This window comes from Sturnira hondurensis, unplaced genomic scaffold (genome assembly GCF_014824575.4).
Source record: "Sturnira hondurensis isolate 20B ecotype Veracruz unplaced genomic scaffold, ASM1482457v3 Scaffold0014099, whole genome shotgun sequence".
In the NCBI taxonomy this organism is placed as follows: Eukaryota; Metazoa; Chordata; class Mammalia; order Chiroptera; family Phyllostomidae; genus Sturnira; species Sturnira hondurensis.
The window spans coordinates 879,898-903,093 of NW_028086730.1; positions in this window are offsets into that span (position 1 = coordinate 879,898).

Here is a 23,196-nt window from a genome sequence, read left to right on the forward strand (position 1 = left end):
GGTCAGTCAGCAGTGGTCACTGCTGGTGTTCTCCCAGGGACACACCTGCCTGTCCCCGAGAGCCTGGGTCATTCTCCCTTCTGCCTGGGGGAGGGGCTGGGGATGTGGGAACTTGCTGACCCACGGATTGAGCAGACGTTGTCCCATCTACTTGCTATGGGCCTGGGGACACTGTCACCTAACCCCAGCCCAGCTTTGCCAGGAGCCTGTCAACTGCGGGGATGGGAGAGGCCGGCCACACAGAGCGCCACGGCGTGACAGGCACTCTGCTGGGCTGCGACCAGGGTGACCTCCTAAAGCTGCACAATGACACAGGGAGACCAGTTCTGCTCTCCCCGCACTTCGCAGGCGGCCAGATCCAGGCCTGGAAGGGTGGGTCCTTCACCCAAGGTCATGGCATTTCCATACCAGCAGACTGGCCGGAGCCCCGCCCAGTCAGCGGCCTCTTCTGCTGCCACCTGCCTCAAACAGGGAGGTAGGGCTGATGTGGAGGGGGAGTGGTGGGCACGTCTCTGAGGGCACCGCTCCCCCCATCCAGGGCAGGTCCTCTCCGGGGTCAAAGGGAGGTATTGTCACCTGGGTTTTGTAGACGGGACACTCACTTCTGAGCCATGGAGGGTCAAGCAGTCTGAGTTCAAGAGATAATGACACCCTCCCTCACAGGTCTGCACACAGTAGGACCTCAACCAACAGGCCGTGGAGGACTGACCCTCCCTCACAGCCCTGCATGCTGTAGGGATTTGCTGACTCACAGGAAGGAGTGGCGGGGCTGGAACAGAGGACTGTGTTGAAATCGCATCCTATTATCAGGCCCAAGGCAGGTTCCTTCAGTGACAGCACGCAAGTAACCGTTCACCTGGTCCTGGGCACTGCAGGGCACCCGTTACTGACACTCGCTCGCCCCTCGGCCCTGGAGGGGGCAGGCGAGGGCCTGGGCGATGATGCCGAGGTCCGGCAGCAACGTCTCTCGGACTCACAGAGAAAGCGGGCCGTTTTTCGGGGAGAGCGCCGCTCCGTGCGCCGCTGCACGTTCGGTGCCTGCCATGCTTGCAGAACACACGTGCTCTGCATGAAGAACACAGTCCTATTTTGCCGGATGGGAAAAATCAGAGTTCTCATGGCAGAATCACATCTCTTACACCCGTGTGATGTCCCTGTGTGCTCAGGGATCTGCTCTGCCTCCCAGACCCTGGACATGCACACTGTGATCACAGAACGTCCAGAGAAGCTTTGCTCATCCAGCGTAGCAGAGGGCAGTCTGCCTGGGGCCCTGGGGTCCTGGGGCTACAGCTCTGGGAGGAGCCTGACCATGTGGACAGCTGGCTGGGGTCTCCGGGGGGTCTCTATGTAGATTCGTTCAGTGTGACCCTCCCGAGCACCAGTCAGTGGGCAGGATCGGCCGGCACAACCTCACGAGTCCTTCCAGCAACCCTGGGTGGGGGCCTGGCTCGGCCCCCTTTCACCGATGAGGACACGGAGGCACAGAGGGGTCAAGACCCCCTGGGTCCTGGGACCCTGCCTGTCCTCAGCGGCAGCAAGCCTGGGTAGTGCCACTCCACACCATCCGTGTGTGACAGCCTCTCACACTAGTGGCGGGGACCTTCTGCCAGGAGAGGGGACCTACCTGCCTGCACCTAATCGCGTCTCACATTTCACTGATGTTCCCCAAAGGCCTGTCCCCTTTAGTCACCAACACTGGCAGCACTTTCCGGAAGCTAAATCCATCTTGAGAGGACACAGGTGGGTCTCCTTTGGGCCAAACGAATGCATGTCCTGGGGAACCTGTGCGTGCATTCTCACACCGTGTGCCTGTGTGCACAGAGGTGGCGTGCTGATGGCATAGTGAACTCCTGCCTGGGTTTTCTGGGGACCCGTGTCAGTGGGCTGCCCTCTGGGAGGAAGCCAATGGGGGTTGGCGGGAGTAGAGACTTTTTTAACCATATAGTCTTTTATACTTTTTGAATTTAAAACCATAGAAATGAAGTGTCACAGATTTAAAGTGTTTTTAACAGCTCCTCTGTGGGGAAAGTCAAGCGCATGTGACAGGGAGCTCTGCGCCCCTGTGCCCCTTCTCCCCCACCTCCACCCTCCTGTTTGCCACAGGCTGGACCCCGGGGAGGGCCGCCAGCCTCTGAGCAAGCTAGGAGACCTCCCGGCCTGTCCCCAGGGCTCTCCGTGGACTCTGTCAGCAGCGCAAAGCCGTGGTGAGGAGCTGGGTAAAGCTGGACCCGCCGCAGGGCCGTGGCCGCCTTTGGCTGAGGCAGACCTGGGCTGTCAGAAATGTCCTGTGGTGAAGCCTGTGCTTTGGGACTGACTCTGCAGAAGGCCTCCTGCCCTGCAGGGGGCAAGCCAGCCGGCCAGAGGGCAACCTCAGGCTTCCGGTGCCCAGAGCCAGGCCAGTGGGGATGTGGGCCACGCCCCCCAGCCCCCCCACCCCCAGCCCCGGCCTGGGGGCTCCAGGCTCACCTGTGCCCTGAACCACTCCCTGGCCTCAGGCAGGTCCCTTCCCCTTTGGGCCTCAGTTTCCCTGTTCAACAAAATGATCTATGTTCCCTCCGGAAAAGAAGGATTTATCACTGGACAGAAGGCGCCAAAGCCCTGGATTTTAAAACCGGGTCATTCTGCTGCCTGGCGACACACCTGCCAGGAGTGAAAGTGCAGAGGCAGATGGGCGGGAGTCCCGCCAGCGTGCTGCACACCATGCGGCTGTGGGTGCAGGGAGCCCCCCACCTCCGCAACGCGCGCCTGGCACTCGGAGGGTGAGGGAGCGAGTCTTCCTAGTCCCTTTTGCAGATCTGCTCCCTCCGAATCATTCTCTGCCTGACCGTCGTGTGCTGGACAATGCCCCCCCCCCCCCCAGTCCACAGTGCAAGCTTAAACTTCAGACGAGCTGTAGCAATAGCTCTTAGGCAGCTTACGGTGACAATGCACCAGAGACTAGATGACTCAGTCTCTGAAGACCCCAGAATTTATTTCTCACAGCTCCAGAGGTCGGAGTGGGGGGAGGGGGCGCCGGCAGGACGAGGGGTTGTCTGCAAACTGCTGACCGGTGTGTCCGCACCTGGCCAGTGGGAGAAGGCTGCGGCTCTCTGGTTTCGCTTACAGGGGCACTAATCCCGCTCACTGGGGCCCCACCCACAGGGACGAACGACCTCCCAGAGGCCCCACCTCCCGATACTGTCACACTGGGCCCAGGTCAGGCTTCAACAAGACTTTTGGACGGGACAAAGGTCGAGTCCACCGCGGTCATGACAGGGGTCAAAGGACAAAATGGGGTTTCTCCCCTCCGGGGCCCGAAGCCCGAGGGCAGGAGCAGGCCTCCCCTCTGAAGCACCCGCTCTGGGTCTGCGCTGCCTGCTGCTTCCCAGCACTGCGTTAGCCTTAAAAGAAACATTTTAAAGTAAAATAAATAAATAAAAGCCCTAGAGACATCAAACTATGAAGCTGCAGTGGCAGAAGGAACATACGCTGTCCCTGCAACCCTGCTGAATCGTTAAGGTTTCCTTGTCATGTGGTTTGCAACATCCTGGGCCCGCGAAGCAAAGGCCGTAAGGAACTGAGGTCGTACATCTTTAAGTGAAAGACCTGTGTCCCGAAACGACACGGCCGGGAGGCTGGCACTCGCTCCTCACCGGAGCAGGTCCGCACACGCAGAGCTCACGGCGCATGCCCAGTGCGCACCGGCCAGCCGCACGTTGCGTAAGGGCCGCTGGTTACACAACGCGCGCCAGTGTCGGCCGTGGGAAGCCGGCGCAAAGGCGCGCCCTGTGCGCCCCGTACCCCCTGGAAAGGGCCCCTGCCCGGTGCTCCTCATTCCACGGCTAGATGTTTGTCCCCAGAGGACGGGACCTCCTGCTCCCTGCCCGGTGAGGAGATCCCCGCTGAGACGCGCTGCAGCTGTCATGTTCCTCTGCAGGTCCTTGTCCTGGTCCTGCCGCCTCAGCGCAAGGGGTCCCGCGGCGCCGCCCCCCGAAGTTCCGGCTCTCGTCCACCAGTCTGGCTCCCACCTGGAGAGCGTGTCCCCAGTCCTGGCATCAGTGTGTCTCCCGCAGGAGCAGAGACGTCCTCCCGTCTCTGCTCAGACGACCCCTCCCCAGAGAGGCCGTCCTTGCCCTGCCCCCACACCCCAGCACCCAGTCCCGTCTCCTCCGCCAGCGTCACTGTTGCCCAGAGCACCTGCTGCCACCTGCCGCGCTGCATTTACCTCTCTGGCTCGCCCCCGTCTGTTTGGTTACAGTTCGTCTCCCTGAACTACGGCGTGCCAGCTCTCGGCAGCACGGCAGAGACTTGTTCACCGAGCGTCCCCGGCACCGGAAGAGCATCTGGCGTTCCCAGAACACGCCTTTGGCGTTTGCTGCGTGAATGAATGCAGGCATGAATGAACGATGCTAAAAATGGAGTCAATCCAAAGGTCTAAACCGAGGGAGGGTGCGGACGGCCCCCAGAGGATCGAGTGCTCCAAGCACTGCGGAAACGAGAAACACCGCCAAGAGGGGAAGCCAGGGTGCAGAATGGCGTCTGCAGGGATGGAGTAAAATGGAGTCAGGGTGTTGACAGACCCGGGACCACAAGGAGCACGGGCAGGGGGCAGTGCTTTCCTCTGCGGGGAGCGTGCACGGGATGCATTTTCCCTCTCGCCGAGGTGTGGAAACATTGGGTGAGCCATCGCGAGTAAAGCCGGGGGATAAAACCTGACTGTCCGGTGCTGCTTCTGTGCCGAGTGGGGCATTGGGACTCACCGGGCCTGTCCCCACTCAGCCACCTACCGCAAGGCCCTGCTAGAGGTTCCCTGTGCCGCCCCACTCCCCGGTCCTGGCCACAGCTGTCCCTTCGTGGTGCATCCGTCCCCAGCCAGCTGACGCTCCAGTCCTCCTCCCGCCGGGTGGCCCCCAAACACAGCTGTTGCGTTCCAACCAGGTCCACCCACGTAGGTGCCTTCTTTGGTGGTGGCCAGAGTGAGATGGAGGGTCGTGGGCAAGGAGCTGGCCGGGGCTGGGCCAGGAGCTGGGCCCAGAGAGCTCAGTGTGACAGGAACCCAGGTCCTCCTCGGGCTGCTTCCTCTAACAGAGGCACAGCAGGGACGGCAGCAGAAGTGAGGGTGCCATGGGCAGCGCTCTTCGGGGGTGCCCGATGGGGTGCGGGGCAGGTGGAGTATGGGCGGGGTCATGGTTGGAAAGGAAGATGGGGCCCCCTCTGCCTGAGCGCCCAGAGTCAAACTCCCGGACTCTGCACAGGAAGGCTGGAAGTCACAGCTACATCAGAGCATTGCCGTGAAGAGGTCACATATGCGGGTGTCGGAGACACACTGGGCACCGGGTCGCTGCCTCAGGACCCCAAGGTCACTGTCACACTGTCGCCATCATTGTGCTCCTGGTCCCTTCCCCACGGATACCTGAATCTCTCTGGTGGGGCGCTGCGGCCAAAACAGGGGAACGGGCTGGTCCCTGCAGGGGGTCTTTCTCCAGAGAGAGGCCAGGGAACCCTCCGGACAGCCATCTCTCGTGGCCAGGACATCCCCACATTCCGGAACCCTGGGGCCAGGTCAGGGAGAGGCCTCCCAGGCCCATGGCCCTGGTCAGGTGCTTACCTCCTTGGAGTGGAGGAAATGCACTGACCGACGTTCGTGCACACCTGTGCACACCTGTGCACGCCTGCAGGCAGCAGGTTTCTTTGTGATCCTCCCACAGGGGGAGTGATCCAGCCTCTCACCCGGGGAACGGGCGGGCCAACGGGGGCGCATCCGTTCATGCCACGTAGGGACTTGGACTCCAAGCCCCCATGCTGTGGGTTCCAGCTGCCCGACGCGCTACGGATTGCAAACTGCAGGGAAGGAGGTGGATCAGAGCTGTCCTGTCGTGTCTGGGGCAGGGGCTGGGCGGGGGCGGGGCGGGGGCTGGGGACAGCAAGGCTGGCCTCTGAAGGGGCAGCGAGGGCAGCTGTGGCCCTGGAACCATCCTGGGTCCTGACTGTGGTAATTACACGGCTGCCTTTGTCAGCACTCACATCCCCATACGCTTGAAAAGGCTGGACTTTATTGTAGGTAAATTTTACCCTGATAAAAGCTACTCTCAGGGGCTACTATCTCTTTAAGTGATGATGTGAAGACAAATTTGCTGACACGGGAAAAGGCTCAGGTAGAAGAATTAGGAGGTTGGGCTGCCAGGGACAGACACCCCTGTGCCTGAGAAACAGCGAAGCCAACGGTCAGGCTGCAGGCTTCAGGGGGCGCATGAGCGAGGGGCGCAGGCGAGGCTGTCTGCGCCCTGGCTCTTTCCATCCGCTCTGTGTGGGCCTCCCTCTTGGCCAGGCTCCCAGCCTGAGGGCCAGCAATGGCACTGGGCTCCGGTCTTTGAGCTGGTCACCTCAGCGGGAGGAGGGGCCTGTGTCTGGAGGCTGCCTGGCCCTCGGGCTCGAGGGACGGGTCTCAGCTACGCTGCGGCCGCACTCCCGACCCAGCCAGATGGCACGATGAGGCCACGCTTGAAGCTTTCGAGCTGCTGGTCATGGTTACGCACCAGTAGAAAACCGACACAGAGAACTTCCTTGAAACTGGCACCTACTCTGCCCTAGAGAGCTCGTAGTCCCCAGGGGGAGAGAGGTGATCCACTCATTCGTTCACTCACTCATTTATTCTTCCCCCTTTTGCCTTCCATCCGACACTCAGTAAAAGGGCACCTACCATGTGCTACCTTCATGTGGCATGAAGGCTCCCAAAATGGACCAGATGAGGCCCTGCCCCACCCTGGGAGCCCAGAGGGTGGTGGGTACGTCACAGGGACCTACACGGGACCACCAACCCTGGCACCAAAGGGCATGTGGAGAGTCTTGCAGAGACATTCAGGCCCACCCTTGCTTTGTCTATAGAGCCTGGGCGGGCCCCCCAGCAGTGGCCACTGAGAATGGCCACCAGTGTGAAGGGCCTGGGGAAGCTGGGGCCTGGCTGGCTGGCCCTTGCCAGCTCAGGTCCGTCGGCAGGCACCCACTCTCCCACCCAGACTCCACTGCAGGCTGTCAGCCTCCCCCAAATCGTTCTTGCCCCAGCTCTCTCCCGGGGGGGCCAGCTTTGCCCCTCTGTCCTCTCAAACGGCCTCTGCAGCACTGGCCGGGTGAGTGACCAGGCCTTGTTACTCTGTCCTGGGGCCATCCAAGGGACCGCCCGCCCACACTGCTTGGACAGATGTGCAGCCAGCAGGCACTGCCCCGGGCTCCCCCGCAGTTAAACATGACCCCTGGCCCTGCCAGCGGCACCCAACGCTGCCCTGCAGGGAGCCAGCCCTGCGGCCTCCTGCCGCCTCCGCACTTGCCCGGCTGACCCGTGCGCAGGGGACCTCTCAGACCAGAGTCGGCCACAGACATACATGCGGCACAGACACGCGGACACAGTCACTCACAGAGGCACAGATGTGTGTGTTCACAGATACACATGCACACACACACGTGCACAGTAGAAACATGAGAGCATAGGCAGACACACACACCCCCCCACGTGCACATGTGTCCATCCCGTGAGCAGACCCAGCACCTGCTCTGCTTCCAGGAGCCCCCAGTTCTTTCTGTGACGGAGTCATTGGCTTCTCCACTCACCTTCTTCCCCCCCAAATGCCACCTTCTCGAGGGCAGAGGTTGTTTCTCTTTTGTCCTGTGGCATTCCCAGCAGTGGGCATAGCACCCAGCACACGTGAAGTGCTTAGAGGATGGATGGATAGGTGAATGGATGGATGGGTGGGTGGTTGAATGGAGGGTGAATGGCTTTGAATGCTGGCTCTTATGCCTTTACTCTGTGACTTGTTGGCAAGTCAGTTAAGCTCACTGGGTCTCGGCTTCCCACTGGCAGAATAGCGAGCCCAGGGCGTGAGCGCCACACAGGGTTCTGCGCATTGTCGGCCTTTCCCTCTGGAAGGCCCCCCGGCCCCCGCTCTGTCTCCCGCACAGCGTAGTGGCTGGTGCACAGTGTGAAATCCATACAGATTTTTGTAGAAAGGAAGGGCACCCCAAAAGTTAACGTGGAATCACGGAAGACCCCACTCGTCCAGCCCCCCTCTCTCAGCATGTCAGCTTCCCTTTCGCTCCTCTTCTCTGCAAAGGAGGTGAGAACCTCAGTCCCCGTGCCCCGGGCCAGAAGGCAGCCACGCTTTGCATGCCCTGAGGAAGCAGGCAAGGATGGGGGTGGGACCTGGAGGGGCCCCGAGCTGCCAGGGTGGGGACCGGCTGGACAGCCCCACACCACCTGCCGGTGTCTGGGGAAGCTATGAATCCCGCAGAGCCATTGCTGTGTGGAGGTAGGGCCTCCGTTTGGTGACAGTCCCCTGGAGAACTCTGCTGTGCTCCGAGGCAGACCCCCAGGAGAGACAGGACACTGCCCTCTTCCTCCACAGTGAGGCTGTCCCCAGGCCTCTGTGCTGCTGGCGGCTGCCAGGATCGGGTGGAGGGGGGCAGGGGCCGGGAGTCCGTGCGGTGCAGTGGGCAGGGCTGGTGGACATCTGGCTGGCTTGCAGCGGGGACTCTGTGCCTCAGTTTCCTCATCTGTTAAACTGGGGAGGCAGCCACCCTCCTGTGTCAGGAGGGCAGCAGTGTGCCCCCTAATCTGGCCTCCAAGATGTTCCCAGGGAAACGAGAACTGCTTTGCTCTCGGCTGGTCACACAGCCCACCAAGTCCAAGGGCTGCACCTCCGTGCGTTGGGGAAGCCCTTGAGTCTCAGCTCTCTCAACTTCTCCCCCGCTCCCAGCGGACTGGCTTCCTCTGGGCCCCAGGGCCTTAGGGCTTGGGGAGAAACCAGTCTGGGGACGGGGCTGGGGGGACCAATCTGTCCCGTGTGCCCCTGCACCACTCTGGGCCTCTCTGCCTCTTCCTGGTGGAGTAGCTCCCACCCACACCCTGCCACTCACCAGCAGAGACCCCGCCCCCTTTTCTCCGCTAAGTCTACCGGGCTGTGTGGCCGGGTGCCTCTCTAGGCCAAGATGGTAAAAATGGCAAGATGCGGAGGATCCACAGAGATGGGCTTCTCAGGGCCTGTGCTGAACTCCCTGGAGGGGAGAGGCCAGGAGGAGGCAGAGGCTCGGGCGGAGTGGAGGCTTCTGGACGGAGCCAGCATGGTTGGTTGAGGCAGGGGGACGAGGCGGGCTGGCGGCAAAAGGACTGGGAGAAAACCCAGGGGTCCAGCTTGGCCGGGGCCTGCCTGATGTGTCTGAGAGACCCCAAAGGGAGACGCCGAGTGCCGCCGGATGAGAGGGCTAAAGGTCGTAGGAGGGGTCACAGCGACTGAGACAAATTTGGAAGTCGTCGGCATCAGGATGTTTAAATCCATGGGAACTGATGAGATCACCCAGGAAGAAGCGTCCAGAGGAAGGAGCAGAAGCCCGGGACCGAACCTCGAGGGACCCCGAGGGACCCTGGAGACTGTGGTCCCAGGGGTCAGGGTCCTGGTGTTTCAGGCTTGTCGCAACCCCAGCCCGAGCAGCACCTACATCCTTGCCCTTTGGTGACCTGCAGGGGAGCAGTGGCCAGGGAAAGAAGGGGGTGGGGAGAAGCCAGGAGGAGAAAGAGCTGGAAGTAGGGGTGGCCTCCTGGGGGCACCTCCTCTGCTCAGGACGTGGAGGACGGAGACGGAGACGTTGGCAACACAGAGGTGGCTGTCCCCACTGGTGAGGGCCCTTCGCAGGGAGGGCGGGCAGGCAGACTGGAGTGGGTGGGGGACCGGCAATGAGCAGAGAAGTGGAGGCAGGTGGAGGGGTTGAGGAGGTGAGGATGGGACCCTCACTGGTCCACCTTTGTATGAGCCTCTGGCCCCCCAACTGGGAGGAAGAGACACAGCCTTTGTCCCCAGGCAGCGCCTCTGAAGCCACCCTCGCCTTTGAAGCCCTCAAACCGCCCAGCGCCCGGCAAGCCCCTTTTGCAGAATCCAGCGGAATCTGCCCGACAAAGGCTGGTGAGCAGTTCACTTGGGAAACGGGTGACATCGGTAACCCAAGAAAGAAGGCCCCAACCCGGAGAAGGCAGCCTGGCTGAAGCTCCCTGTTTGAAAGGAGCGGCTGGGTTACCCAAGTGTCGAGAATGAGACTGTCACCCCGGAGCCTCCGGGCCCTTCCAGCTGAGGTTGCCCGCCCGTCCAGGCAGCGTCCCCGAGAACAGCGTTGGCGTGCCGGCTAGGCCAGGAGCTCTGGCCACCCCAGTCGCCAGCCCATCGAGGGCCTTCCGAAACCCTGGCCACCCCACGGGCCAGTGACACACACGTATGTCTGCAGATCACATCCCGGATCCGACAGCCTTTCGGCAGCCGTCTGCCACGGGGCTCCAGTGACCCGGCGAACAGGAGGCGCGTCCTTACAGGGCTGGCTTCCTAGTGGGGAAGGCAGACCGTGAAACCCTGCCCAGTGCCTCAAGAGCGCGAAGTCCTGAAAACAAGACAAGAGATGTGGTGTGGGCTGTGTCGTGCCCCCAAACTCCCAGGTGGCCGTCCTGCCCCCGCAAGCAGAGGACAGGGCTGTATTTGGGCTCTGCAGAGGCGGTCGAGTTGAAGTGAGGTCCCAGGGTGGGTCCTAATCCTACAGGGCCAATGGCCTCAGAAGGAGAGGAGGCCAGGGCGCCCACACGCACAGAGGGATGGCCGTGTGGGGACACAGGGAGAGGACGGCTGTCTACAGGCCCTGGAGAGGGGCCACAGAGGAACCAGCCCCGTGACAGCTGGATTTTTTGGGTTTCTGGAGACCATACATTTCTGTCACCAAAGCCCCCCTCCCATCTTCGCTGTTTCTTTACAGCTGCTCAAGTGGATGAACGCAGGCGGTAATAGAAGGTAAAGGGCACTGGTTTTAGTGGGTGGCCTGGGGCCACCTCTCTGGCGATAAATGCCAGCCCCAAAGAGCAGAGGGAGGTAGAAGGTCTTGAAATGTGGAGGAGTCTGGCATGCCCCCCAAACTAGCTGGAGGCCAGCAGGGACGGAGCAGAGCCAGCAAGGGCGAGAGAGGCCCAGGGGACGGTAGTCCGGTGGGGGGACCAGGCCTTGGGAGTGGATCCCAGGTGGGCACACAAGCCCGTCTGTCTTCCCCTCCCCCCCCAGGGCCAGTCTCTGCCCACCAAGACTTCCCGTCGCGGGGCCGCCTGTCTGTGCAGAGCTGGCTTGTCTCCCTAGAAGGCCACCATTTTCTGGAATATTCTTCCACCAGAGCTGCCGTCCCCTAGCTGTGGGGTTAAGGACCGCCCCCCAGAGCCTTTCTTTGGGTTTTGAGCTGCATCTGACCCCTGACCACGCTCCTCCCCCTCAGCACCCCGTCTCCTCCCACCACCTTGTCTCTGGTTCTTCTGTCTTGCTCCTGCTCCCCCGAGTGTGGCCCTGGTGTCCCCACGCTTCAGACACTGAGTATTTGTGTTTTCCTTTCTGCAGGGTAGTGCCCCCCCGCCCAGCTCAGACGCTCTGGGTGCAACTGGGCTGGATGTGCTCATGAACCGATCAAGTCAGGGGTCCGGTGCCTCCGGCCCAGCCGGGCACCCTGGGCTACGCCCTCCGTGTGTCCTGGGGGCTGCCATCGAGGGCCACGCCCACCGTGGGTGGCTCATCCACAGCCACAGGCAGAGCTTGGGGTCCGGGGAAACTGGGGCTCACGGGGGTGAAGTCACTTGGGGGCCCCAGGAGGCAGCACCCTGGCCCCCAAACTCTGGAGGCAGTGTTCCTCCTCCCAGCACAGCCCCCACGCTGCCCAGCCCCTGGGGCAGTTCTCAGTCAAGGGGGGTCCACCAGATGGGAGGGCCACCCATGCCACTGACCCTGCCCCAGGGTCTCGCAAGGTCAGGCCTGGGCCCTCCTGCTCGCCCTGCAGCCCCTGAGCCCTGCTGGGTGCCCCGGGGCCCTGGCATTCACCGTCGATTAACCAGGAGCGTGAACTAGGCCCTGCACCAGGCGCCCCGGAGGGGCCCACGCTTCCAGGGCCACCCACTGAAAGGACCTAGAGGCTGTGGTTCTGTCCCTAGAGGACAGAAGGGAAGGCAGGGGAGAAAGGGATGAAGAGAGAGACAGAGAGATGGAGAGAGACAGAGACGCAGAGGCAGCGAGGACTCCCCAACCCAAATACCCCCTTCCAGCCCCCGCCCCCGCCCGCAGGGTGCCCTGGTGAGGACTGGTCTGGTCCAGGCACATCTGTTTCTGTATTGTCTGACCCCCAAACGTGCTCCAGAGAAGTGTGCGTGCTCCCACCGCCCGCCCTTTGAGGACCTTCGTTGGCGGCACGCTGGCTCCCATGTGGCCCTCAGAGACAAGGAGAGGTGGAGACTGAGGGCCTCGCTGCTGGAGTCATGGAGGCCCTCGTGGTGGCCTGGGGCTCGGAGAGGGGCGCACAGCCTTCCTCTGGTGGCCAGGGAGCCCCCCTTCTCTCTGAACACCATCCCTCCCTGCCCCCGCTGCACGGGGGTTTAGGCGGGAGGGGGGGTTGTTCAGAGAGAAGGGGGGCTCCACACAAACCGGATTGTGTGGCCTGATGGGGGCCAGAGAACCTGGGGGAGCTCTGGCTGTCAGCGGGGAGGGGAACGCAAATGAGAATGGTGCTCTGCAGGGGGCTCCAGTGCCCCCAGACCAAAGTGCCCTGAGTCACACCCACCCTCGTCATCCCACCCAAAACTCAGGGGCTGACCACAGTGGGGGCGCCACCCAGGCTGGGCTCGGACCAGCGTTCTCCTCGCTTCTCTCTTCCCCCAGCCTGCAGCAGAGGGGGCAGCTCCGTTGCCCGGATGAGGAGCCTCGGTCAGGGAAAGATGGACATGACACGGGCAGGACTGCCATGTCACCAGGGCTGTGTCCCCCTCCTTCCTCTGTCCACCCGCACTCTATGAGGACACCGAATACAAAGCTGTGACTATACCACGTCACCCCCTGTCTCCAGGTGGGCGTGGAGTCCAGCTGGCCATGGCAGTGCCTGGGGCCCGGTGGCCCGGCTGTGGCCCACTGGGAGAGCCTCAGCCCCCCAGATCGGGGTGCCGAAGGCTCCTGTATTCCCTGAGGAGCCAGAAGTTGGCTCCAGGCCCCAGCAGGGTCTGGGTGATGCGGTGCCCCTGCCCACGGCCCCAAGAGCCCCATTGTCCTAACAGGGCCTGGAAGGGTGTCCTCAGGACAGGCAAGTTGTGGGGAGTGTTGGCACTCCTGGGAAGTCCTGGCTGGCCAGGCACAGGCCAGGCCTGGAGACAAAGGCCACCGAGCAAATGAAATCAGCCCCAGGACCTGCTGCTGGTACCCAGGGGAACAGGACCCTGAATTTGGGAAGCCGTGTGGCCCTCGGGGCCACCTCTTTTGCAGGTCACACAGCAAAGTAGACCAACCCAATTTCACACTGCATCCCACGTAGACATCTTATGCTGCCTCTAGGGTCTTCCCAGGCACCACCTCGAGGCTCCAGCCTCCTCCCGCTCTGCCCCTCGTTGGCACACACATGGACCCCCTCCCAGGATGGGCCCAGTGTCCCGGCATCCAGTGAAGTAGCCCATTCACTCATGGCTCCTCCCCAGCTGGAAGGAAAAGTCACCTTTGTCCTGCAGGGCACACTCCTGCCCCCGGCCCTAGAACAACCCTGTCGGCTCCTGCTGTTTGGCAGGAGGACGCCCCAGGACAGCGCACCGGCCCTCCCAGCCACACCCCTGTGCACTCAGCCCTCCCGCACCCCGACTCCCGCCTTCCTCCTGCCCGTCCAGGCCGAGCCCCTCCGTGCCTCCTCAGCCTTCTGCCTGGGCTCCCCTTCCACCCGGCAGTAGCTGCCTTCAAGACCCAGTTGGTGCCCCCTCCCCTGGGAAGCCTTCCCGCACTGCCTCCCGCCTCTCCTCTCCCTCCCAGCACCTTGCAGAGGGTGAGTGGCGACCTCCCCCGGGAAAGACACGTCCACCCGAGCCTATGGACATGAACTTACTTAGAGAAAGGGTCTTTGCTGCTGTAATTAGGGCAAGGCTCTCACGATGAGATCACCCTGCATTCTGGTGGGCCGCAAATCCAGTGACAGGTGTCCTCAGAAGAGAGGCCACAGAGGGACGTGCAGAGGGAGAGACCACGTGAAGACGGAGGCAGAGACTGGTGGAGCGATGTGGCCGCAAGCCAAGGACTGCCGGACCCACCGGAAGCTGGGGGAGAAGGCCCGGACGACTTCACCTGGGCCGTCCCTGGGTGAGCGGGACAGCCATCCCTCCGCCCAGTGAAGCCCCTCGGCCCAGGGCTGCAAGTCGGTGTGGGGCCTGGCTCTCACCCCGCAGCCGCCTCTGCCCCGGGGAAAGGCCCAAGTTCCCTCCAGTGCACAGGCCAATTTCCCTCGGCCAGAGACCAGGAAGCAATGGCCTCTCCCTCGGGCTCCTGGGCTCACCTGAGGCCCTCTCCTCCATCCCCAGCAAATCTCCTGAGGAGAGCGAGGGCAGGGCAGGGTGCCCAGGCTGGGGTACAGCCAGAGGTGCCCACAAGTTCGCCGGTTCCACGCTCAGCCTCACAGCAGCTTTACGCCATGGACCTGACCGTGGTCTTTGGTCACTGGGTGTTCCACCAACTCTGAAGCTGGAGGTTCAGCACTTCTCAAGGGCATGCATTTCACCAAGGAGTAGTTCATCGGTCTCCTGGCGAACGCAATGAAATCAGAAAGCCCAGGACGAGGTAAAACTGATCACTGGGCAGATGAGGGTTCAAGTTCGGCAAGGAGACCCCGAAACCTTGTAGCTTAAACCGGGTCATTCATTTCTCTTTCCTGGGAGGCTCAGGTAAGCCGTCAGGACTAACGTGGAGGAAGGATGGGACCAGTGACCCAGCTCCCCCACCCTGGAGAGCCACCCTAGTCTACGAGGTCCGGCCGACTCACGTCCTCCCCTGTGTCCCAGCCCACAGACATGGGCAAGGAAGGGGAGAGAGGGCTGCTTACCTTCCGAGACAGACCGTGGTCACTGCAGTGTCCAGGAAGCTCTGTTCACGTGGGTTCTGTGTGAACGGCAGCCCTGAGACGCCACAGAGGGCTGCCCACTGCCCCTGCTTGGCCAAGCGCCACGTGATCAGGCCCAGCCGCAAGGAAGCCAGCAGCCTAAACCTCTCTGCAGGCAGAAACGGCAGCCCTCAGGGGTGCGCTCGGGAGGGCCGAGAGCTCAGAACTGCTTTCGAGGTGAAGGAGGACATGGATTGCCTTTCTTCTCCCTTCCCTCACAGGTGTGCGGGGCGTTTCCCAGGGGCTAAGGACAGGGGGTGACATCATCACTCTGACAGTGAACGGAGTGCACTTGTATGTTCTTGTGTTTTAGATGTTTTCCTCTTTAATTTCCAATGCAGTAATTATCGCTCGACGAGGCCCACAGTAACAACATCTCTTTGGCTTCCTCATTAACTTTCAAGACACAAACGGGCCCAAGACCAAAACGTTTAGGAAACACTGAGCGAAATGGTGAAAACGGATACTGGGCGGACAACTGGCCGAAAGAGCCGTGGCATCGGGGAACTCACGGAACTCCTGGGGCCCAGCACGGGCTGCACATTCCTGGACTCCCGCCACCCACCCCCCAAGCCGCCCGGGAGGTCAGAGCCTGGCTCTCAAGGATGGGGGACAGATGCATCCTGCAGCTGTTAGGATCCCAATGGCCGCAGCCACACCAGGCCTGGGGCTCGGCGCCCTGTGGTTTGTTCCTCAGCCTTCGGGTCGTCCTGCGGCAGGTGGCGCCGCGGAAGGGCACTTCGCCTCTACTGTGAGGCAGAGCTGGGTGTGTGGGCCGGGCTTGCCACTTCCGGACGGTGGGCACCTCTGCAGGTGACTCTGAGCCTCGGTTTCCTCATCTTTAAGATGGGGCTGACTCAGCACTCCACGGCCTCATCATGAGGAGTCACTGGGGTTCCTGGAAGCAGTTCGCACAGTGCTAACACTGTGGCTCCTGAAGCACTCAGCCAGCCAGGCACAGGGGGATGGCCTGGGAGAGGACTCCCTCAGGAGGGGAGAAACACCACTTCCAAGCTCGCCAACCTTCCACGGGGAGCCGGGTTCACTCTGGCACCTAAGGGCTTCCTGACATGGCCTCGGCCCACCTTCCAAGAGAGCTCTCCGCACAACATTTGAGTTCTGCCAAGCCTGGTTTCCCTAAACGAGGGGGTCTTCCCATAAAGGGCAGGCCCACCGGGTCGGCCACACGAGTACTTCATCTGGGGAGGGGAGGCCGGAAGCAGGCCCATTGGCCACGCTCTCCCCAACAAGCATTTGTAAACACATGCCTTCTTTGTAACGTCAGCAAACAGAACAAGTTTTCCCACTTAACAGGATATGCAGCTGAATGGCTGGCTTCCCCCGTGCGGCCCCAGCCCCTCATGCACGCCCCCGTCCACCCCGTGCAGCTAGGAGAAGGCTGGTCATAGAGGGCGGGGGGAGAGCCAGCCCCTCCGGTCTGCAGAAGATCCAGGCAGTTTGCCGCAGGCAGGAGCCCTCTGCGCTGGCCCAGAAAGGGTCCTGCCTCTTCCCGACCCCTGCCTTTGTCCCCTGGCAGTCGGCCTGCTCCTGGGGAGGGCTGTGGAGCTCTCCCTGGGACCCGAATCAGACTGGACAGCCGGCAAAGCCATGCGTCTCCGACCACAGGAGCCCCTTCCCTGGCGCAAGATCTTGAATGTCAACAGTGACCGAGCAGGGAAGCCCAAGGGCTATTGTCAGGAGCCAGCAGCCAAGCCTCAGAATGTCACAATTGTACCAGGACCCTAATGGTCAGAGAAATTAAGAAAAAATCCCCTCCTTCTCGCCCTGGGGAGGGGGCTGCACAACGTAGGCGGTAGCGGCCTGCAGCAGAGGCTGCCCATTCATGGCTTCGGCTGGCAACGGAGGCCTCACAGGGAGCTCGGAGCTCTGCGGCCGCTGATTGGGCCTTGCGGCTACAGCTCAGCCAATCGGCTGTCTGGGAAGCTAGGCCATTCATGAAAGCGGTTGCGGAGAGGAAGCTGGGGGCAGGGAGCGCTGGGTTATCACTGTCCCCACTCCCGTCCTGGCCCTCCTGTGGCCGGCACAGTTCGGGCCCCTCGAAGGAAGACCCCGGCCAGGGGCTGAGCGATAGGCAGGCTTTCTAGAAGTGCCTCTCGGGCAGGGCCTGGCAGCCAAACGCGCCCCCTTCAACTGTGGCCATGAAGTCATTTTTTTCCCCCTGCTGATTGAAATCATCTGTTTTCAGTTCCCCGACAAATTCATTGAGTTCCCTCAGGCTGGGGCCCCTTGGCTGCACAGCCTGACTCTGTAGCTATGGCCCAGACCCACACAATTTCACCTTTCTGGGTTTTCATGGGCTTCGGTTTCTCAGTGAAAGACGTGTTTGTGTGGGCAAGGGCCCCCACCCCAGCCAGGATGCTTCTACAGGGCTGTTTGCCCATCTGGCTGTGAACCCCCCACCCAGCCCCAGCCCTCTGACTTTCAGATTCCTGGGGCCGTGGATGACCGCATGGCCGAGGAGAGGCCTGGAGCCCCACACGCTTCTCTTAGAAGGGAAGTGGCCACCTGGAGAGCTCTCCTCACCCCCCGCAGGAGGAGACCCTCATTTCCCCTCGAGATACAGCATGTGGTTTAAAAAACACAATCCCAGGGCCCATCTTGAGTTATTTTTCGAACAGTCAGCTGTGGGGGGGGAGGGGCACGGTGTCTGCTTTTGTATTTAACCAAGCAGGAGCGGGCTAGCCTCCAGGCTCGGTGGGCACCTCTGCTGCATGCGTGTAAGAAAACCCAGCGCCCCCCATCACCGAGCACCCAGTCAGATTAGGAGCGCAGGGGCCTAGTGTTGTGCCTGGCACGCAGTGACTGCTGGAGCAGAGGTCAGCAGCAACTGACCTGGAGGGCAAAGAGAGGGTCAAGTTCCATTTCCAGCACCAGGGTCACTACACCGAGCCAGCAGAGGGCCTTGGGCTCTGGAGCCCTGGGGGTCCCTTCTCAAGTCGCAGACCCCACCCCCTGACGACATGCTGGGGCACCAGGAGAGTGGGCACGAGGGGGGATTTTTCTCAATGGGAAGATTGCCTCATGGCTGTGTTTCACAATCCCCTCCTGGGTTGTTGAGGATGAATCTTAGGTTCTTGACTTCCAAGTGTGTTACGTAAGCCTGAGCAGCTGGTCCAAGAAAAGTCAGCACGCAGGCGGGCGGGGTCTGCAGCTGTCCCAACAGGCCCGGCCGAGAGGACCCCTCTCTCGGGCCGGCCCAAGTCCCCCCGCCCCGGAACGTGAGGGAGGAAATCTGGGGAAGGGGCGCCAAAGAGGGCAGGGCTGCAGAGCAGGCCAAGGGCCAGCCCCTCCCCCAGGCATTCCCAAAGGGCCCACACCCCTCCTCCTGGCAGGACCCCCGATTTCACCCCGGCAACTTCCATGTCTGGGGAAAGCAGAGAACGGGACCCCCTCCTGGTGCCCCCCGGGTTGACTCTGCGGCTCCCATGCGCTGAGACTGCACGTGGAGGGGCGGGGAAAGCGAGGCCCAGAGACAGACAGGGCAGGGGACCCCCTCGCAGCTGGTCCCTCCGGCGGCCACGGGAGCCCGGGCGTGGGGGCTGCTGAGAGCAAACACAGGAAGCGGAAGGGGAGCTGGGCCAAGTGGGGAAGCCAGATGCCACCACTTCCCAGTCCCACTAGGGAGAACGGGCTTCTCTTTTTATCTCTTCTTCATTAAGTGAAAGGGTTGGGGGAGGCGAGGCCCATGGTTTTCCTGACCTGGTTCAGCATCCCGCCTTCGCCGAGGCAAATACCCCTTAAAGACACTCGGTGACCATTTTAATGTGGGGTCCGGGGCGTGGTTAAGCCCCAGGCAACTTCAGAGCTGTCCCTCACCTCCCCGGGCCTTCCTCTCTTGTGTGCAAAATGGTGATGAGAGTGGACACTCAGCCAGTGTCCACTGGCCAGTGTCCAGCCAGCCAGTGGACACAGGCCTCAACAGCCTGCGATGCCCAGCAAGCATGGAGCATTCGAACGTGTTCCGGCCCAGGACACAGTGTCCAGACTGGTGATCGTAACTGGAAAGTGTGCTGGTCAGCACGGGCTGGGCTGCGCTTCAGCGACAAACAATCCCCCAGACCTCGGCGTCTTAAAGCGGCATCGGCAGGCGGTTTCCTACAACGGCCGGGTCTTCGGCACTTTAGGCTTCCTGGGCCACGCAGCTCCTCAGCGGTTACCGTGGCACCAAAGCTGCTTTGCAGAGAACATGAATGTGTTCCAATAAAACTTTATTTACAAAGAATTAGTGGCAAACCAAGTTGGGCCCCCAAGCTACAGGTTGCTGACTCTTGGCTTAAAATAACGAAGACTTCCTTTTCTCCGTGCCATGTCTGAGGTGGAGTGGGGGCCTGATCAAGGAATGCTCCAGACATCCAGGGGCCGGAAGGTCCCTCTGCACGCCCGACACCGGGACCAGATGCACGGGCTGCTCACATCTCATTAGCCAAGCTAGTCACATGGCAGCCCCGACTTTCAGGGGGAGGAGAAGAGCAATCCTACCCTTTGCCCAGAAAGCAAAGGGCTGGACATCTTTAGCCTCTGACCTCCCAGGCCGAAAGACCTCACTTCTGGTCCCATCCCGTGCCACTGGCTGACTCTGGGACTCCTGCAAGTCCCCTAACTCCTCTGCCTCAATGTCCCCACTAAAGAGGACACACGTTTCCTCTAAGACCGCCCGCTTTTCTGTACGAGGGACGACGATGATCTTTCCAGCGCACATCCGTGAGGCCAGACATGGTGTCATTCAAGGTGTTTGTGCCTCAGCCCAAACTCCCATGTCGAAGTCCTGACCCCAAACGGTGTAGCGTCAGGAGGTGGAGGCTTGGGGAGGCCTTGCAGGTGGGATTGGTGGTCTTGTAAGAGGAGGAGGGGGCAGCAGGGCTCTTTGTCGTGTGCACCTGGGTCACCTGGGGTGAGTCACCTGGGCCACAACCAGGATGCGGGCCCTGGCCGAGAACCCCGCCCCGCGGGCCTCCAGAAATGTGAGGAACAAAGGCCCGTCGTTGAGGCCCCAGGTCTGTGGCGCTTCGTTTGCGACAGCAGCCGGAGCGAGCCGCCATACCCGCACTTGGATGTCTTTCCCGAGCACCCCTGTTTCGAACCTCCACACTGCACCATCAGTCACCCCGGGGTGGTGTGGGGGGGTGCCCGCTGGCCCAGTGTGACTTTGGGAGGCTGGGCCCAGGCCCGGTTCAGGGTGGGGCTGGGTGACACCCCAGGTAGGAAGGGTAGGAGGGAAGGTCTGTCTAGAAGCAGAGATGGGGCAAATGGGGGCTGGCATCAGGCCAGCGCGAGGCCGGTGCGGCTTTGGCCACCTGCCCAGGCCCACTCAGAGTGACCTCTGGAGGGGACAGGGAGTGGAGCCTCCTGCTGTCACTGGGAGCACTCGGGTGTCTTGTCACCACAGGGGCTGTGCACTGTTGTCCCAGGGTGTCCACGTGCCATCCTGTTCCTCCCTCCCCTCCCTGGAACTGGGNGGCAAATGGGGGCTGGCATCAGGCCAGCGCGAGGCCGGTGCGGCTTTGGCCACCTGCCCAGGCCCACTCAGAGTGACCGCTGGAGGGGACAGGGAGTGGAGCCTCCTGCTGTCACTGGGAGCACTCGGGTGTCTTGTCACCACAGGGGCTGTGCACTGTTGTCCCAGGGTGTCCACGTGCCATCCTGTTCCTCCCTCCCCTCCCTGGAGCTGGGTCCACGGTTGCCTCCTCCAGGAGGCCTTTGCTGACCGCTGTCCGGCTGTCCCTGGCCTGCACCGTGCTGTTTCTGCAGAGCTCTGGTCGCCCTCCACGAGGGAATTTCTGTCACCAAAACCAGACAAACACAGCTTAGCGCCGAGTGGGCTTTCAAAGGAGAAAACAAGAAACGCATCCCAGGACACGTGGGTCCAACCCCTGCCACGGAGAACGGTGGCTGCTCAGAATGGCCGACGTCACCCACGCAGGTGGCAGACACTGTGTGCCAGTGCCTGGTGTGCTGGCCGCCCCAACCCGGGTGCCCTGGCACAGTGACCCCCCCCACCCTGGCACCCGGGGGAGCGCAGCCCCGCCCTGGGGGAGCAGAAGACCTGCCGGCCGCTCTTGAGGGGCTCCCACCCTGTGCCTCAGAGCCTGTCCGGCGTCGCCTGGGCCCCGTGGGGTCTGCTGACCAGCTTATCAGCCCCTTCCTGACAGGACCAATCATGGAGAATCAACTTGCACCTCAAAATGGAGGAGAACGAGACAGAATGATAATTTGGGAGTTTGAAGAGATCTTACCTTCTACGGGGAAATTTGGAGTTGGGACGCAGGGTGCCAGAAAGCCCTCGAACATGGCCGTTCTGACGGGCCTGGGGGGGCGGCGCGAGCGGAATGTGGAAATTCTGAACACAGCAGCCAGGAGGAGGGGAAGTGAAGGTCCTCCCGCGTCCTCTCAGCCCCAGGCCTCGTGGTTTGCACCCCACACCACAGTGCCGCTCTTCCGCCCGGGCTTTGGGGGTGGGGTGGAATGCCAGGGAGGGGAGAACAGCAGAAACTGTGTTTTTAGAAGAGCATCACATAAAAAATGCAGCCTCTTACACGTGGCCGGCATGCATGCAGGTGCGTGTCCTCAAGAGCAGATGCCAGGGCCGCGGGCAGGTGGCTCAGTGTCGGTCACAGGGGACCCCACCCACAAACTCCTGGCTGCGCCCACTTCCACTTGCTGGGTTCGGACAGGCCTGGCCCACGGCTCCCGGGCCCGTGAGTCAGTCTGGACCAGGAGGATGGACTGTTCCTGGCTGAAACCGGGCTGTGGTCTGCTGGAAGAACAAGGGCTAATGTGTGAGGGTCTCGGTCCGGCCGCACAAGCTCCCATACCAGGGGGCCGTTCATCTGGGGCCTGGTTGAGAGCAGAAGGAGGCCCGGAGCAAACGCATGGCCACTCACGATTGAACCCCAGCGCCTGTGTGGTCAGCGCTGCAGGCCTGGCGTGGGGCGGGGGCCGCCTCTCGGCCCGGCCTGCCCCAGAGGCGAAGTCTGTCTGCCTCCATCAGGCGTTTCTGAGGGCCTTTCTTGCCAGAGTGGGCCAGGACCGGCCGGGGTTGTCAGGGCCCTCGATCCTGAGTCTTGTCCCCAGAAATGGGCCTTTCTTCCTGTGTCCAGGGCCCTGCCGAGGGGCCAGCGGGAAAACGCATGTTTCCAGGCAGACGGAGCATCTGGAAGCACCAGCTGCCACACACTGGTGGGTCAGGCCACACACAGGTGTCACGGGGCCCAGGGGTGACACCTGACCCTTGCTTCCTAGCGGCTCCCCTCCCCTTCATCGGATGAATCACGCACATTCTCGGAGCCTGAGTCAGAGCAGATTCTGGGTGTGTTGGGGCTGGCAGCTGGGCACTCCAGGGACAGCGTCCCCTGCCATGACCCAGGCAAACCTTCCAGAACGCTCTCTCCCCACCTCTCTGGGAACCTGTGGCCACCCAGCCCAGCTACAGAGCCTGGGCCGCTGCCCTGGAAAGGCGATCCCCGCTGCGACAATTGTCCGGCTGCCCAGGCATGAGTCACAGCCTGCTCTGGGCAGCGCCTGAGCCGTTTCCTGCAGATAAGTGATAAGTGCAAGGAAACCTGGCAGGGGAGGGGCCGCAGTGGGAGCCGAGCTTCCTTCAAAGCCCCCGAGCGCTAATTAGCAATTCCAAGCATAGTTTCAACAGCATTTAGGGATTTCCTCATCAAAATAAACTTCCTCCCGTGTTATCTTCACTTTTGGCATCTGATAGGATCCTTTTTTTTGGTCTCATTTATTTATTTTTTTTCTGCTCCAGAGACTCAGGCGGGCTGCGGGGGGAGGGGGGGATGGGCAGGTGAGCTGGTGGGATGTCTGCGGGCAGCCAGCCTGTGGGCTGCAGCGGCCCCGCCTCCCCTGCGGGGGTTGCCTGGCTTCTCCCTGGCAAGAGACATGTGTAGGGGGGCCATGGAGGCTGGCTCACTGGGGTGAGGCCCCGAGGTGGAGCCGGTAGGTGCCCTAGGGTCCTGCTTTACTTCTTAGCTCCACGAGCCAAGCTGCCCTGGGAGCCCAGCATCTGCTGCAACTGGCTGGGAGGCCACCCACAACACAGGGGTCCTGGGGCATCTCGGCCACCCCCAGGACCAACTAGGGGACTTCCACGGAGGCCCCGGGATTCGCTGACTGGCTTGGAGCCTGAGACAAAATTTGCAACTGGAAAGGCTGTTCGGGGCAACTGCTTCCTGGAACGAGGCCCTCACTGGGGACCCTGGGGGCCATGAGGGCCATGCAGGGCAGTGAGGCCTGCTC